Genomic DNA, 19,418 nt, shown 5'->3' on the forward strand with positions numbered 1-19,418 from the left:
AGGAACAGAGTGAAAGTCTATTTTATGGGAATTGTAAGGATGGAGGTAGGGAAAGCAACGACACCCAAACACTCTAAGGAAAGTGTAGTCAGGTGCCTTGTGAAAGACAAGCTGAAATGGAGAAACATGGTTGGAGGTGCGGGAAGGCATCTGATTGATAAGATATATGGTTGTTTCAAACACATACCACCAGTATTTCCTAGAAACAAATCCATGAGTAAGCAGGGTGAGACCGGTCTCAATTATGTGTCTATGGCGGCATTTGATTGCACCTTGTTGTTCATGAGTATGGGGACAAGCTTTGCGATGGAAAACCCCAAGAGGGGTAAAGAACGCGAGTAAAGAGTAGTATGTGGATTTAATTTATGAGAGAAGAGGCATTCAACAAGAGCTTGAAATCGTTTAAAAATGCCAAAAACTTCAGACTTGTAAACCATAGGATAAAACCATATATATTTAGAGAAGTCATCAACAAAGATTACAAAGTACTTATGACCTTCAAGGGAGGGGGTAGGGGAAGGACCCCAAACATCACTGTATACCAAATCAAGAGGAAATAACCTAGTAGAGGAAGAAAGACCTAAAGAAAACCAACTGGCCTGGCCAAGTTGACAGCTAGTACACATATGACTCAATCGTGTGGACTGACATGACAAGTTACTCTGTAACATAAAACGAAGAAGACGCTGGTGAGGGTGCCCAAGGCGATGATGCCACCCATCAATGGACTTTTGTTCGGTAAAACTGATGGAAGGGACTGAGGGAGGAGTAGCCTTGAGTGTGTAGAGACCATTACTGCTCGGCCTGAAAAGAAGAGTCCTCTTGTGAACCTGATCCTTGACAAAGAAGTGAGAGGCATGAAACTTAAAGCAAACATTATTATCCTGACATAATTTTTGAATGGATAGAAGGTGTTTGGAAATAGTAGGAACTTGTAAAATATTATTAAGCTTGAAACTAAGAGATGGTGAAGAGGAGGGGATAGAAGAATAACCAACGTTAGAGATGGGGATACCCTTACCATTTCCAACATGGAGCTGATCATGGCCATTATAGGTATGTTATTGGGAAAGAGAATGGAGGTCAGGAGTAACATGATGGGAGGCTCCTATATTAGGGTACCAGGTTAGGGTTTTGGATGGGGGACTAGTTAGGGGTGGGTAGAATGGGAGGGTTAGGATGGGTATAGTGGGTAGTGAGGGGCATCATGGGAGGGAGTGGGTAGGATTGGGAATAGGTGTTGGGGTTGGCTTGGGGTTTGTAGTAGCAAGTGGTAGCATTATGGTTGGTGCGCTGACATATAGTGCAATAGAGGCGCCCTTGAGAGAAGTGACCATGGCCACAACCTGATTTGCCACTCCCCCTGCAACCACGGTAAGAACCATGACCTAGATTGGTTGAGTCACCAAAGGAAGGGGAGGACCGATAAGTGGTATTGGTAGTTGGGGGATCTGTAGTGTCACCTGTGTCAGATACAGAGAGCTTGCGAAAAGCGTTCATACTTTCATGGTTGAGGAGCAAACCATGTAGCTCATTATATGTAGGGATAACCACACGGGTAAGCACAGAGGGTACAATTTCATGCATATCCTCCACTAGGCCACGAAGAACATAGATGTTAAAGTCCATAGGAAGGAGAAGCTTATCGGCAACAGCCAACTCACCAGTGGTCGATTTGGCCCATTGAAGACACTGAGTGACCGTCTCATCTGTCTTCTGGCGAAGATTATGCATGCTAAGGTTGAGGGACATAAGTCGAGTGGATGAGGTCCATTCATAGGTCTCATGAAAGGTGTCCCTTATGTCCTAATTGGTTTCCTTTTCTATAATAATAGGAGCAACAACCTTAGAGAGAGAGAGAGAGAGAGAGAGAGAGAGAGAGAGAGAGAGAGAGGCAACAAGGAGACTAACTAGTTGGGAGTCCTGTTGTTGCCCAGTCAATGCTGCCGCAGGGTCAGTGGGACAGGGATAGGTACCATTAAGAAATCCAAAGAGATGTTGGCCATCGAGAAAAGGAATGAGTTGTTTCTTCCAAAGGTGGAAGTTTGTAGGGGTGACTTTAATGGAGAGAATATGATGGAGGGAGGGGAAGGAGGGTGAGGGCGGTGTGGTTGTAGCTATGGTGGTGGTGGCGGCTGGAGTGGCTGGAGGTATTTGGGGAGGGTCGGTGGCCATAAGTGTCAACTAGGAAGCACCGAACTAGCAACGGAGGGAGAAAGGCAACAACGTTGAATGGAGCAAAGCAAGGGAGGGTGAACCAGCAAGAGAGGATCGATTCTGCTCAGTGGTGCAGGAAAAAGAAAAAAAAAAAAAAAAGAGCCTTAAGCTCTTGATACCATGTTAACACAGTAGTGATTGTGCAAAAGGATTTTTTTGTATATTGATTTCTGAATTACATAAGAGAATATATATATGGGATGTATGCCCTAGTTGACCAGCCATACTTGGCAATATTAAATATGGATACACAATATAAAATCACATAAAATATAGAATCTTGCTATAGCTGAAAACACACGTATACTGAGTTACCCACTTGGGGTGGACTCAATATTACGTCAATAATCGGTAAACAAAGGCGAATGTGATGGTTGGGTGGGAGATGTCACTAGCACCGACGACGAGTGGTTATTTAATTCTCCCGAAGGCGGCTAACCCATCTTAAATAAGGGTAAAAAGGTCAAAACACATTAAGGAAGGGTAGTATGGATACTAACTAAAATATGGCATGACTTAATGGTTCAAACTTCAAAAGCCTCTTAAGGTGTTAGGTTAGGTGGGTTTATTTGTAATAAATGAAATGTGAGAGGGGTAAATGTAATAAGGGAATGTCAAGGGAAGTGGGTGTAAATTTCCCTTAATAAAACAAAGAAATGACCATAACAAGCTAGATATAAAAATAATGCAAAAATGGACTGAAATAGTAACAAAACAAGGCTTAACAAGCTTAGAAACGATATAAAAATCACTATAGTGTGTTTGCCTCTAGTGTGGGTCCCACGTGGTTAAATGGAATCTTCTCTCAGTTAAGAAACAAATGAGCTCATTTTTATATAAAATGTTAGTATGATGAATTAATAGGTAAACGTATATTATTGGACATTTGAGTAGACTTTGGGGTCATTTAACAACATTTTTAACCATGTTTACCCCTTCAAGGGTATTTTAGTCATTTCAACTATATGATCTCCAACATCATTGGCATTGTAATGAACACACTTCGTGTGGGGGTATTCGCGAAGGGTGGGGTTTGTCGGAGGTAGGACGTGGGTGGTGTTCATAGGGATAGGTTTGGTTGGTAATAAAATGAGTATTCTACATCATCGTGTGGGGGTATTCGTGAAGGGTGGGGTTTGTAGGAGGTAGGACGTGGGTGGTGTTCATAGGGATAGGTTTGGTCGTATGATGGGTGGTTATAGGGGGTGGGTTTTCATAGCACTGGGATTGGGTTAAAGGAACTAGGATGGAGGGTGAGAGAGAGCCGACGATGGAAGAGGGGTCTGGGATGTGGGAGTTGGGTTCAGTTATATACGGGGTAGGGAGTTTCAAAGTGCCACACTAGGGATGGAGGACAAAGAGGCCAGGGAGGTGGTAGATGTCACACCCAGCTCGCACAAAACTGAGCTGGTGATCGAGTTAACTCTGGTTAACTCACAAACCTGCCAGGATCAACAATGCAGTAACTGCAATACAATATACATCTACTAAACTAAAATAAGACCTGTATTTTCTGCGGAAGACCTGTTCATAATAATACCTATAATTGTTTCCCAAATGCTTGATATCTAAATTGAGTCATAAAAGTTATATACATTTGGGCCCGAAGGCATGATATATATATAAAAATATAACAATTTAAGTATCAAGAAATCAAAAGGGAGTAGATAAAAAAGAATAAAAAAGAATCACTCAGGAGTCACTGCTGCCATGTAGTACAATCCTCGCATATGCAATCGGCACCATACCTGAACTTATCAAGGACCCACCAGTCCTCAGAGAAAAATTTCACAGTGGGGCCCAGCTCTTGATCTCCAGGTGAATAACCTACAAAATCATCTAAAAAGAGTTGTGCACGTGGAATGAGCTCACTAGCCCAGTAAGTGAAAAGACTACACAAGGAAAACCATATAAACAGTCATAACACATATGCACTATATGTATGCAATTCATTTTAATTCTATTAGCCTAACAACATTACTATGTCATAGGCTATATATTACTCACTACCACAGTGTGCGTATGCCCCGGGTACGAGCCGCGAACCCCATCCCGCAATACACCTATAGGGTTATATCGGAGAAGGCCCACCATTGGTACTAGAATTTAAAATGCAAGCCGACTCCCATCAAATTTAAATGATAAAAAGTAAATGGGTGACTCCACCCAAAATAAAAGTAGTATGATCAGCCCTCTGAATATACCATCAAGGTTATCGACTATCCTAGTGATTAGCCATGCGTACGTCTAACCGCTACAGGAGTTCGACAACCACAACCCGATGCTTTCCCCCAATAGTAACCCAGCCTATTGAAAAGGTTCAAAGCACAAAGGAGTATATAAATCCTAATTACATGCTTCTACATGAGTATCGTACGATTACACGATGGCACCGCATCCTATTCCATAAGCCACCATGCTCTCGTTTCCAAGCTGACTACGGCATCTAAAATCTAGCATGCATATCATGTCCACATGAGATTCTTCCATCATATAGATCAAGACATAATGAATATTCAATCAAAACACAAAGCATAGCATATTATGTAAATGCACATTCAAATGCATGATATGACATATTTGATGTCTAGTCTACATACAAGTGGCATGATGACATGGCTATACTAACATATGTTAAATGATGCATAACATTCTAAAATTAAATCAGAGTCCACTCCCCACTTACTTGTAGATGTACACGGTGCTTGTACCTGGCACGTAAGAGATCCGATGTGTGGGTATGCATATAATGAGTGTAACCTATCATAAACATAATGGTTTATCATTTCACTATTTTTGGATCAAAATCATCATGTTTGAATACTAAAATTGGGCTTAGAATCATAAATGGGGGTTACCCATCTAATTTGGACCCATTTTGGGCAATCCGAAAAGACAAGTGGGCATGAGTCAAATACAGGCAGGCTTCGTAGCCCACCGGTTTCATACCCGCCACCAGAGCCCAGAAATTAAGTTCTGGGAACTCAGGTGGGCTAGAAACTCAAAGACAGGTGGGCCTGGAACACCCCTCAATCTTCAAACGAAATTCTCCCATTTTCTTCCCCATCTTCTCTTCGGCTTGGGGAACTTGTTTGGGGTCTATCCGGTGACTTAAATCACTCATCTAAGGTCCAATCATGTATCCTCAACCTAGATTCTATATCAAATCAAAAGAAAGAAGGAGATTCTTACCTCTTTCTTAAGAACACCAATGAAACCCCAAATTTTGCTTCTTTTGCTCAAGAACTTCCAAATACTTTAGATTTTCACCAACACTCCTTCCAAATCCTTCAAAATCATTGTACATACCTTCTATTAGTCCTTAGATTTGATTATCCATGTAAGATTAGTAAGATCCAAGTGGGTTCTTTCCCAAAAATCAAAAAGAGAGTTTAAGAAAGGGGTTTTTCCAAGAATCCTTGGAATGTGTATAATACCTACCTTAAATCGAAGATCCCGTTGGGCTGATCATAAATTTGGGCTCAAAATCCCAAGACCCAGCTCCGGTGAAGCTCTACGGTTGATTTTCATTCTTCTTTCTTCTTCTTCCTCCTCTTCCTTTCTTCTTTCTTTCTCTCTCTTCTTTACTCTCCCACCGACCAATTACCATTAATGAGGAAAAAGACAATAAATGTCTCCTCTTTTATACCTGGGCCCCCAAAAATATCTTCTAGTCATAGGTGGGTACATCTTAGGTGGGCATTCTCAGGTGAGTATATCTCAGATAGGTATTCTCAAGTGGGTATTCTCATGTGGGTATATCTCAGGTGAGTATATCTTAGGTAGGCACATCTTAGGTGAGTATATCTCAGGTGGGTATATCTTGAGTGAGTATATCTCAGGTGGGTATATCTCAGGTGGGTATACCATTCTAGTCAGTCAATTACTAGTATTCCACTTGGACTTCAATGGGGACAAACTCATACTTATAATTAAATTGCATAGGCACCCAAAATTACTAGCACGTACCCTTACTTCTTGTACATGGCCTCGTGGTGCGTGCAAGTACAAGGCATAGATGCATATATTACACTTGGTACCTGCACGGTCTTGTCTGGCTGACTCGAGTTTAAGGTCCCTCTTGCTATCATATTCCATATGGTACTTGTGTCAGTTCGCTCTGATTCAGCCCCTATATGATCAACCGAGTCAATATGGATAATTAGACTGGCTTTAGAAAGTAGGGTATCACATTACCCCCCCCCCTTTTTGAAAATTTCATCCCCGAAATTGTAGTACCTGGTTGTTCAAAAAGATGAGGATACAAGGTTTGAATATTATCCTCTTTCTCCCAAGATGCCTTTTCGATCGGGTGGTTGGCCCCACCAAATCTTCACAAAACCAATAGAGCAGTTGTGGAGAGTTTTCACCTTCCAGCCTAAGATCTCAGCCATATGTTCTTTATATGTCATATTAGGTTCTAAATATTCTGATTCCACAGGTAGCACGTGGGATGGATCATGAACGTACCGCTTCAACATGGATACATGAAAGATAATGTGAACACTGCTGAGGGAAGGTGGTAATGCCAACATGTATGCTACTACCCCAACTTGCTTCAAAATCTCAAATGGCCCAATATATCTCGGACTTAACGTGCCTTTCTTGTGAAATCTGTGCAAACCTTTGGTAGGAGATATTTTGAGGAACACTTATTCGCCCTCTTGGAATTTCATTTCTTTCCTACGACTATCTACATAGCTCTTTTGATGTGACTGGGATGCTTTAATTCTTTCTCTAATGACATTGACTTTATCACATGTCATCTGAATTATCTCTGGTCCAAGCATTCGACGTTCACCTACTTTGTCCCATTATAGAGGAGTTCTGCACTTTCTACAATACAATGCTTCATATGGAGCCATCCCAATTGTAGTTTGGTAGCTATTGTTGCAAGCAAACTCCAGAAGAGGCATATATTCCTCCCAACTGCCACTCATTTCCATGGCACAGGATCGAAGCATGTCTTCTAATATCTGTATGGTTCGCTCAGACTGTCCGTCTGTCAGTGGATGGAAGGTCGTACCTAGGTTTAATTGTGATCCCAAGGCTTACTGGAAGCTCTTCCAGAATCTGGGGGTAAACCTTGGGTCTCTGTCTGATACAATGCTCACTGGTACACCATGTAAGTGTACAACATTATCCATGTAAAGTTGTGCCAGCTTATCCATGGTTTAATTGGTCCTGATCGAAATGAAGTGAATTGTCTTAGTAAGCTTGTCAACTACTACCCAAATTGCATCCGTTCCCTTGGGTATACGTGGTAGTCCAGTGACGAAGTCCATTGTAATGTTATCCCACTTCCATTTGGGTACTAGGAGTGGTTGAAGAGTGCCAAAAGGTCAGTATCGTTCAGCTTTGACTTTTTGACATACAAGGCAAGTTGACACACATAGAGCTATTGTGGACTTCATTGCTAGCTACTAGTAGTGTTGCTTTAGGTCCTTGTATATCTTGGTACTTCCAGGGTGAAGAGAGTACTCAGAATTGTGTGCTTCTTTTACTATTTTGTCTTGTATTGCCTCATCACAGGGTACACAAAATCTGCCCCACAACAACAGTGCCTCATCACTGGCTAATGAAAAGCTAGGGTCATTCATTGTTTGCTCTTGAATCTTCTCCCTGATCTATTGCAACTCAGGATCCAAGGATGTTTCATTATGATTTCTTCCCTAATGGAAGAGTGTACCTATAGAGCTTCCAAGGACATGGTCAACTGTTGAGCATCATCTGACTGGTGCCCTACTTCAAAGGTCACTTCCTCATATAAGAGGATTTTATCCATTAACATCGCCTCCTGTACGAGCTCTGGACTGACAGCTAGATAGGAAAGTGACATAGTTTGAGCTTTCTAGCTTAATGCATCTGCCACTACATTGGCCTTCCCTGGGTGATACTGAATATCACAATCATAATCTTTCATAAGCTCAAGCCATCTCCTTTGTCCCATATTCAAGTCTTTTTAGGTGAAAAAATACTTACGACTTTTGTGATCACTATATATTTTGCACTTTTCACCATACAAGTAGTGACGTCAAATCTTTAAGGTAAAAATGACCATTGCTACCTCCAAGTCATGGGTAGGGTAGTTCTTTTCATAGTCCTTCAACTGTCTGGATGCATATGCTACCACCTTACCGTGTTGCATAAGTACACAGCCCAATCCAACTTTGGAAGCATTGGTATACATTGTCATTCCACCTGTGCCTTTAGGAATAGTCAACATTGGTGCTGACAGTAGCCACTTCTTCATCTCTTGAAAGCTTTCTTCACACTCCCTTGACCAATCAAACTTTATAACCTTCCTAGTCAGCTTGGTCATTGGTGCTGAAATTCGAGAAAAGTTCTCGATGAAGCGTATATAGTAACCTGCCAAGCCTGTGAAACTTTTAATATCTGTTACACTCTTGGGTACCTCCCAGTCTACTACGGCTCTCACCTTATCTGGATCCACTTTGATTCCATTTTCAAACACCACGTGTCCTAGGAATCCAACCTGTCTGATCCAAAATTCACACTTGTTGAATTTCGTATACAACTGTTGCTCTCTTAGTCTCTGTAGTACCATCCTCAAGTGTTTTGCACGGTCTTCTTCTGACTTCGAGTAGATCAAGATATCATCAATGAAAACAATAACCCACATGTCAAGAACATCATGAAACACTCGGTTCATCAAATCCTTAAAAACTGCTAGTGCATTGGTTAACCCAAAAGACAACACTAAGAACTCATAATGACCATACTGAGTTCTAAAGGTTGTCTTTGGTATATCACAACTCTTTATCTTGAGTTGATAATACCTGGATCTGAGGTCAATCTTTGAAAATATCTTAGCACCTTGTAGCTGATCAAACATATCATCTATGCATGGTAATGGATACCAGTTCTTGATGGTTAACTTGTTCAGTTTTCGGTAATTAATGCACATACGTAGGCTCCTTCTTTTTAACAAACAACATTGGAGCACTCCAAGGTGATACACTTGGCCATATGAATCCCTTTTTCAACAGATCTTTCAGCTGTACTTGCAACTCTTTTAATTCTGCCGGTGCCATTCTGTACAGAGCCTTGGACATCGGGGCAACTCTAGGAATAAAATCTATAGCAAATTCCAACTCCCTGTCAGGTCGTAGTTAAGTCAGATCATCAGGAAAGACGTTTGGGAACTCTTTAACTACCTCTACTTCCTCTAGAGGTGTGACCTTTGCATCTAAATCAATCACTGATGCTAGGTATCTTTGACACCCATTTTCCAACAACTTCATCTCTTGCAGAGCGGAGATGTGGACCTTCTTAGCCTGCTTTATCATATCCGCTTGGTGTATCAGTTCCTTCCCTTCATTATCGATCACCTTGATCTATTTCTTAGTACACATCATACTTGCTCGATGTAACCAATCCATGCCTAGTATAACATCAAAGTTTTGTATGCTGAACTTGATGAGTTGGGCATCTAACTGCTTTCCACTGATCTCAACGATGCATGGCCCATATATTTCCTTCAACTGTGAAGTTTTTCCTGTAGGTATACTAAATATCATCTTATACTCTAATATCTTGGGTGTCATGTCCAGTTTCTCAGCAAATCTCTTTGATGCAAATGAATGCAAAACCCCTAAATCAAACAAGACATATGTTGGTATACCTGATATAGGTAGGACACCTAATACAACAATGCATATAAGTGAAGCATGTCATCAATATTTACCAGAAGAAAATTCTCAAATTAAATCATATCTGCTACCACTTCTGTGCTAGCTTCGGCTTCCTTAGCTGACAAAGCATACATCCTTCCTTTTGGTTGACTCCCTTGAGTCAAAGCAAGTCTGTACCCAGAAGGCTGGTTGGCTAGTAAGGCTGGTTGGGCTCGAAAATCTTTAGTAAAATGCCCATATGAATGGTAATTAAAACAATGGTTCTGCAAAGCTTGAACCAGAGCAAAAGCTCTCTGAGCTTTACCCATAGCAAGTGGAGGGCGAGGTGGCCTAGTAGCTGTGGGCGCCGTACTAATATTCAGGTAAAAAGATGTAGTACCCAACCCACCAGCGGGTCGAGGAGGATAACCCAATGGCCTATAGGGTTATCTGAATGAAGGACCAAATCCATATAATCCATGGAAATTCTTACTCGGGCCACCCGAATCCGCTTAAGGGCTCGCGCTCTTCGACACTCTAGGTGTAAGGGATGATTCACTTTTCAGCTTGTCTTCAATGGTTTTGGCCTTCTGTAGAATCAAGGCATAGTCTGTGAGATCTAATACCTCAAGTATCATGCCAATGGATACCTTCAATACTTCTTACCCTTTTCTTCAGTCAATTTCATGTGAGGGGGTGCAAAGTAGAATAGAGCCTCAAACTGTTGTTGATAATCAAGGACAGACTTGCTTCCTTAAGTCAAGGCTGAGAACTTTGCTTCCTTGCAGTCTTTAAAACTCTGAGGGTAATAATTTGCTAAGAACAACTCCTTAAATTGCTCTCATGTGGGTTCTGGGTGTGTGGCAAACAATATGACCTTTGAGGCTTACCACCAGGAGTTAGCCTCATTCTTAAACTATAATCCTGCACAGATAATTTTTTGAGCATCAGTACACTTAATCACTTCAAATATCTTCTCAATCTCTTGAATCCATCGATCACTTCCCACCTTAGTGAATGTAGGTGGTAGGTTCCTTTTGAATGACTCCATCACTCGTGTGATATGGTCCATCGACTGAAAATATGATGCATATATCGGATGGTATGGGTAAGGAGGTGGCATCATCTATGGAGGTGTACCCTGAGGTAGTATGGGTGGTGTACCTTCCACTTGGTTCTGAGGGTTGATGCCAGGTGGTGTACCTCTAACTTGTGCCCCAACACCAGGGCCTCATGTTGGACCTTGTGGAATATCTACCTGGGGAGGCTGACCTGGTAGTGCAGCATACCATTGCTATTGCATAGCAGTTATAAATGCCTGTTGTTACTGGAGAATCTGCTGATGGAGAATCTGATTGAATTGTTGAATCAAGTTCTCAACATCACTAGATGTAAGTACCGGTGGAGGATTAGGAAGTGTAGTCATGGATGGATCCTCATGAGCCACATTCTAATCAATTATCTCTTGGGGTTGTGGGTTAGGTGCTTGCCCCGTAGGTTGAGGCCTCCTATTGATTGGTGGCCTACCAACAAGACGAGGACCCTGAGGTGCACCTCGAGCGACACCCTCGGATCTAGTGTGTACCATCGTTAAGTGTACCTAATACGTATGAAAATTTCGTATAAGTTAGTATTACAACTCATTACACAATTGTTCAAAGCTTAGCATGCAATCTTGTGCACTTCCATCCCAAGACAATCGAGGACAAGTGCACATGAAAATTTAAAATCCAAATTTGCATTCCATTTTATGTATCAGCTAAATCTCCCTTATAAACTCCTAATTCTTCAAAAATGACTTTCAAACCCACCAATGCAAGCCATGTAGGACCCACGGGTGGCATCGGGCAACCACTGCCAAAATCGATGAGCTAAAGACTGGTGGGCATGGCTGGCTAAACCCCACTGATTTTATACCCGCCGGAGTTACTAGAGACCTATGTTTTAAAGGGTTTAACCCCTGTTTTTTCTGCCTATTCTCTCTCCTTTCTCCTTCACTCCAAATCAGGGGATTCTTGGGTGATTCCATACGACTCAACTTGCCGAATCGATGCAACGATCCATTCAAGTTGTATTCTCCCTCCTACAATCATTGAGGTAAGTTCATAAACCCTCTTTTTCTTTCTAAAATCTAGGTTTATCTCTTTTCGATTGGAAAATTGTCAATGTGGTTGGAACTTTGGTTTTTTCCTTCTATTTCCTCCATTAAAAACCATTTACATGCTAATGTAGAGCTTAGATTATGGTTTTCTAGTACTTTCATCTGTAGAATAGAAACACTGGAGAAAATTTTCCCTTTTTTATGCCCTAACCATCGATTTTGGGGCTCTAATGTTCATTTAATTCCTCTATGTCAATCTAGCATTCCAATTATGAATTTCTTTGTTTCCATTGCAATATTGGGATTCTATTGTGTTCTCTATTCGTGCCATTGCAAACTTTGCCCCAATTTGGACGGCATAGTTGTTCTCAACCCTTATATAAGCTTGCCCAAAAAGAGAGGGCAACAACATTAGGAAATTTTATACCTAGCCATTCTTGAATTCATTGTTTACATTTGAATCATAGTTCCTCAAGCATATTAGAATCATCAATAATTGTTTCCATTGAAATGTATACCTTTCACTTGGCTAGGTTCCCAAATTTGAAATTTCCTACATGCTTGGTATACTTGCTTGAAATCCTTTCATTTCTTATTTTGAACCCAATAGTGATATGATATCTCTTATTTAATTTAGTCTTGTATCTCGTGTTCACTTGGAAGGATCTACTCGTATTCTATATTCTTGGACTTGTTCATGCATTAAGGTTACATCTCATTGGGATCACTGTATATCTTAATCACCACATGCACCATCTCATTAACCACCTTGCATCACTTGTGTTTACATAGTGATTTCCATCACCTTAATCCTTCTTATTTATGCATTGAATCACTTGGCCGGTTTAGGCATCTGGGTTTGATAACTTGTAATATGTTATCTTGGATCACATTTTCTAAAACTTTCTACCATATGCTATCATAGCTCATTATATTCATTTCTTTGATTCCACTTCTACTATCTGTCTCAACTTGGTACTCCTTATACTTTGACTTCTCATTTTACATCACATGCTTATCTCTTTTCTTTGCATTTTTAGGATGCCACCACAAAAAGGCAAGGACCCTATCGATCCATCAAAGAAAAGGAAAGCTTCCAAGGTCAAGAAGAAAGAGGTGGGGTCTAGTTCTTTAGCCCCATCACCATCTAGAGAATGGGAGGATCCTGAAGACCCATCCGACTCTGATGAGATGGTCTTCTATAGTTCGAGAGTTGCATCCTCATGGGGTACTTTTTGCTCATTACCTATGATGTTGGAGAAACAGGTGGTTGTGGAGCATTTTTCCCGTATTTACCTCTTAGAGAGGTTTTCTGCTTTTGGTTGGGAGTCTATCCTCAACATTGATTGACCATGCTACAAAGGCTTAGTGAGAAAGTTCTACTGCAACCTTGAGGCTACAGAGGAGGAGGGGGAGTTTGCCATAATCAGTATGGTGAAGGGTGTGGAGATCATCCTTACTGTGGATAGACTGGCAGAGATTATGGGTATCTCCTCAGAGGGAATCCACTACTACGGTCCTCCTGGGACCAGAGGCATAGGCCCACTGATGAGCCGGGACATGCAGGAGCACATCTATAAGGTGATCAGTAGCTCACGTGCGAGACCTACATCCGAGTTAGCCTTTTCCCCTGCAAGCAAGGTATTTGCCAGATTGATGCAGTTCAACCTAGCTCCGAGGAGTGGTCATAGGAATCAGGTGGGTTTCATGCCAACCTACCTGGCTACCTGTCTGTTGTCTGCCCTTGAGGGTAATGTACCTAGGCTGTACCTTCCCTATTTCATGCTGAGGTCTATGCACCACCACGCTATGAATCCAGAGGATGCAAACCTACCCTATGGCAGAGCTCTCACTCGAGTCTTCGAGCATTTTGTGGTTGACCTTTCTGGGGAGGTGGGATTGGTCCCAAGGGACAAGTTCACTAAAAGGAACTTAAGGTAGATGAACTTGCAAGCCTTGATGGTAGAGCCCCAAGTAGCCAAGGAGAAGGGGGAGGATGAGCATGATAGGGATGACAGAGATTATTTCCCGTACCAGGAGGAGGGTTTCTAGGGGGTACCTGACCATGAGGATATCAGAGAGGAGGAGGTCTTAGAGGAGGTGCCATTGGATACTAGGGTAGCAGATCCAGCTTTCCTTGGAGTTGGGGATTCTAGATCAGCCAGAGCTAGTGACCCAGATATCCCTAGTGCTTTTGGCACATAGGCCTCAGCTTTCCCACCTACCGGAGAGGCATCTATCCTACAGGACCTACTATCAGAGTTGAGGACCTTGAGAGAAGGTTAGGCTAAGCTTAGAGTTCAGCTTAGAGAGGTCAGGGAGCAGGAGCATCTCAGGAGAGTGGATGAGAATACTAGTAGAGAGCTCCAGATGTGGAGATAGTTTGGAGAGATGGAGTCCAGGTTTCAGTAACTCACTTAGGATATGTGCCACTCTTCTAGGGTGATCTCTATGGATTTCTGACACATACAGAGGGGAGTGGTGCTCCTCCATGATCGATTCACTCATTGGGACACGCATCTTGGCATCGACTCTAGGGTTCACTTAAGAGAGCCCTTTGATGTCTCTAGCGACCTCTGACTAGTAATCTCGGCTGATGGCTTATTACCCTCCTCTGACATTTTATTTGTCATTCTTATTTGAATTTTTAGCTTTATCTGACAATCTTAACTATTTTGGGTTTTATAGTTAACTTTTATGCTTTACTTATCTGATCGGACTAGTATAGCTTTAAGCAATGATAACATCTGTCATTCATTTTATAATTTATTTCATTTGTGTATTTAAAGTTTGAATTTTGATTTTGATAGAAATTATAAATTTTTGAATGGTTTGCTTATATTAAACTGTGTGGTTTGATAGTGGTCGTGTCGGCCACCATATGTTATTATCATATTATTTTTGTTGTCTATCAGGTTTCATGTTGAATTTTTTTTGGTTTTCTCATTTTAAGCCATTATGCTGTCGAAATTTTGTTAAAATTTTCGCTAAAAAGTGAATTCAATTATGACAATTTCAAAACTAATTAACCAGGATTCATTCTATCAATGCATGCATACCATGAAATGCAAGAGTTACAAATTTTACATTTAATTAAGGATTTTTAATTTTTCATAAGGTTTTTATCTTCGCCCACCCCAGACCTATTATAGTTTCTATATGGTCTAAGCAATATGCTATAGGCGGTAGAGCATCGTGCTCTAATACCACCGTTGTCACACCCCACTCAAATAGAACTGAGCCGATGACCGAGTTAACTCTGGTTAACTCACAAATCTACCAGGATCAACAATGCAGTAATTGCAATACAACATACATCTACTAAACTAAGACCTATATTTTCAATGGAATACCTGTTCATAATAATACCTATAATTGTTATCCAAATACTTAATACCCAAATTTAGTCATAAAAGTTATATACATTTGGGCCCAAAGGCATGATATATACAAAACAATATAACAATTTAAGCATCAAATAATCAAAAGGGACTATATCAAAAAGAATAAAAAAGAATCACTCAGGAGTCACTGCGGCCATGTAGCACAATCCTCACATGTGCAATTGATATAATACCCGAACTCATCAGGGACCCACCAGTCCTTAGAGAGAAACTCCACAGTGGGGCCCGCCTCTTGATCTCTAGGCAGATAACTTACAAAATCACCTAAAAAGAGTTATACATGTGAGATGAACTCAAGAGCCCAGTAAGTGGAAAGGAAGACCACACAAAGAAAACCACACAAACAGTCACAACACATATGTGTCTATATGTATGCAATTCATTTTAATCCTATTAACCTAACAACATTACTAGGTCATAGGCTATATACTACTCATAACCACAGTACGCGTATGCCCCGGGTATGAGCTGTGAACCCCATCCCGTGATACGCCCATAGGGTTATCGGAGAAGGCCCACCGTTGGTACTAGAATTTAAAATGGAAGCCAACTTTCGACAAATTTAAATGACAGAAAGTAAATAGGTGACTATATCCAAAATAAAAGTAGTATGATTGGCCCTCTGAATATACCACCGGAGTTACCAACTGTCTTAGCGATCAGCCATACATACTTCTAATTGCTGCAAGAGTTCGACAACCACAACCCGATGCTTTCCTCCAATAGTAACCCAACACGTAAACCCTAGTTGGGAGGGGTCATAGCATAAAGGGGTATATAAATCCTAGCTGCATGCTTTTACATGAGCATAGTATGATTACACGATGGCATCGTGTCCCATTACACGAGCCACCATGCACTCGTTTCTAAGCCTACTACGACATCTAAAATCTAGCATGCATATCATATCCAAATGAGATTCCTCCATCACATACATCAAGACATAATAAATATTCAATCAAAACACAAAGCATAGCATATTATATAAATGGACATTCAATTGCATGATGTGGCATATGTGATGTCTAGTCTACACACAAGTGGCATGATAATATGGCTAGACTAACATATGTTAAATGATGCATAACATTCTGAAATTAAATCAGAGTCCACTCCCCATTTACTTGTATATGTACACGATGCTTGTACCCGGCACGTAAGAGATCCGATGTGTGGGTATACATATAATAAGTGTAACCTATCATAAACATAGTGGTTTATCATTTCACTATTTTGGGGTCAAAATTATACTGTTTGAACACTAAAATTGGGTTTAGAATTATAAATGGGGGTTACCCATCCAATTTGGACCCACTCTGGGCATTCTGGAAAGATAGGGGGCCATGAGTCAAAGACAGAAGGGCTTCGTAGACCACCAATTTCATGTCCGCTGGTTACACTAGAAACTCAAAGACAGGTGAGCCTGGAACACCACCCAGTCTTGAAACGAAATTCTCCCATCTTCTTCCCCATCTTCTCTTCAGCTTGGGGAACTTGTTTGGGGTCGATCTGGTGACTTAAATCACTCATCTAAGGTCTAATAATGTATCCTCAATCTAGATCTAAGATCAAATCAAAAGAAAGAAGGAGATTCTCACCTCTTTCTTAAGAACACCAATGAAACCCCAAATTTCATTTCTTTTGCTCAAGAATTTTCAAATATTCTAGATTTTCACCAGCACTCCTTCCAAATCCTTCAAAATCATTGTACACACCATCCATTAGTCCTTAGATTTGATTATCCATGTAATATTAGCAAGGTCCAAGTGTCAAAAATAAAAAAGAGGGGGTTTCCCCAAGAATCCTTAGAATGTGTACAATACCTACCTCAAATCGAAGATCCCGATGAGTTGATCATAAATCTGGGCTCAAAATCCCATGACCTAGCTTTGGTGAAGCTCTACGGTCGATTTTCATTATTCTTTCTTCTTCCTCCTCTTCCTTTCTTCTTTCTTTCTCTCTCTTCTTTACTCTCCCACTGACCAATTACCATTAATGAGGGAAAAGACAATAAATGTCTCCCTTTTTATACCTGGGCCCCCAAAAATATCTTTTAGTTATAGGTGGGTACATCTCAGGTGGGCATTCTCAGGTGGGCATTCTCAGGTGGGTTTATCTCAGGTGGGTATTCTCAAGTGGGTATTCTCATTTGGGTATACCCCAGGTGAATATATCTCAGGTGGGTATATCTCCGATGAGTATATCTCAGGTGGGTATATCTCGGGTGAGTATATCTTAGGTGGGTATATCTCGGGTAAGTATATCTTAGGTGAGTATATCTCAGGTGGATATATCTCGGGTGAGTATATATCAGGTGGGTATATCTCGGGTAAGTATATCTCAGGTGGGTATATCTCGGGTGAGTATATCTCAGGTGGGTATATCTCGGGTGAGTATATCTTAGGTGGGTATATCTCAGGTGAGTATATCTCAGGTGGATATACCATTCTAGTCAGCCCATTGCTAGTGTTCCACTTGGACTTCAATAGGGACAAACTCATACTTATAATTAAATTGCATAAGCACCCAAAATTACTAGCATGTACCCTTACTTCTTGTACATGGCCTCGTGGTGCATGCAAGTGCAAGGCTTAGGTGCACATATTAAACTTAGTACCCGCTTGATTTTGTTGGGCCAACCCGAGTTCAAGGTCACTCTTGCTACCATATGAAATATGGTACTTGCATTAGTTCGCTTTGGTTTAACCCCTATATGATCAACCAAGTCAATACGGGTAATTAGACCGGATTTAGAAAGTAGGGTATCACAATAGAGGTAATAGAGGTGGTGGACGTGTAAGTTTCAAGTGGTGGTTGAAATAACCTATAAGGGATGAATAGGTTATGCTAGTGAAATTTAAGTCTTTTCGAAACTATGGATCCCAAGTGTGATTGTAAATAAAAATGCGAAATAAATAAAAAGATTACAATCACACAACAACAAGATCTATAGTAGTTCGACTCAACCTGAGTCTAGTAAACTCCCTACAAGATCTACTTGCAAGGTATTCCATTAGCTCTTCCCTTTCAGTACAGTAGGCAGGGAGGAAAACATTTACACAATCTTTTAAGGATAAGAGTATCCATACAATCTCTTTCAATGATGAGAGTGTCCTTATAATCTCTTAAAGATGAGAGGGTCCTTACAATCCCCTTTTCAGGTAGAGAGACACCTTACAATCTCCTTTAAGATAGAGAGACACCTTACACTCTCTTAAGGATACGAGAAACCTTACAATCTCTTACAAGGATGAGAGGGTTCTTACACAAGCTTAAGTAAAGTCTAGACTTGATGTAAAATATAAAATGGAGAAGTGGAATAAAAGAGAATTACCTCTTGTCTAGTGCATGAATGAAATATGCAATGACGATAGAATGCACCTTTGATGTCTTCTTAATGCTTACAATGCAAATGACAAGATATAGATGAAGACTTGTAGATAATCTTGAGTTCCTCTTGAATAAAAAATTAAGAATTTAAACTCAAGAGATGGTATAGAATAATCTCACTTATAATGCTCAAATAATGCTCCTCCAAAGTTAGGATTAATTGTTTATTAATGAGTAGCATTAGAGGTATTTATAGGTGAGATTAGATGGTCATTTTAGGCAACAAATTATACTCAAACGGTCATATTTTGGGTCCAGGGGTTGACCTCCATCGGTAGTGGGTCAACCCACAAGAGCCATTAGAGTAAAAAACTAGCTATTGGAGTTCATCCAGGTAGGCAGGGATTGACCTCCTAAGGCCTCGAACAATGCAAGTCGACCTCCACTTTCAACAAGTCGGCCTCCTGCAATTCTATATATATTTTGACAGACTACTGTCAAACTAACTAGTAGTTAGTGTTTCAGTCGTAACTTTTTGGTCCAACCTCGGATTGACCCGATTCTAGTTGTGTTGAAATTATGACTCCATTTTCTATAATTTTCATGGAGGGTCTATCTCTTGATACCAATTTTAAGGTTACCCAAAATACCCTTAAGTTAGGTCAAAGAGGTTTTCTTAGGGACTTTCATACTTGGTCAAAGTATGTCCTAAGGTCATTTCAGTATGGTGCA

At 40.8% G+C, this 19,418-nt stretch overlaps 1 long non-coding RNA gene across 1 annotated transcript; it reads right to left on the bottom strand.

Moving 5' to 3' along the window:
- Positions 1-3,738: 3,738 nt before the first annotated feature.
- LOC122062895 lies at positions 3,739-17,333 on the bottom strand. The gene is made up of 4 exons (XR_006135130.1): positions 17,184-17,333; positions 16,955-17,050; positions 15,510-15,620; positions 3,739-4,044 (listed from the first exon to the last, which is right to left on the bottom strand). It is a non-coding gene; the product is annotated as an uncharacterized LOC122062895 (long non-coding RNA).
- Positions 17,334-19,418: the final 2,085 nt, after the last annotated feature.

The sequence above is a fragment of the Macadamia integrifolia genome, unplaced genomic scaffold (assembly GCF_013358625.1).
Source record: "Macadamia integrifolia cultivar HAES 741 unplaced genomic scaffold, SCU_Mint_v3 scaffold1135, whole genome shotgun sequence".
Lineage (NCBI taxonomy): Eukaryota > Viridiplantae > Streptophyta > Magnoliopsida > Proteales > Proteaceae > Macadamia > Macadamia integrifolia.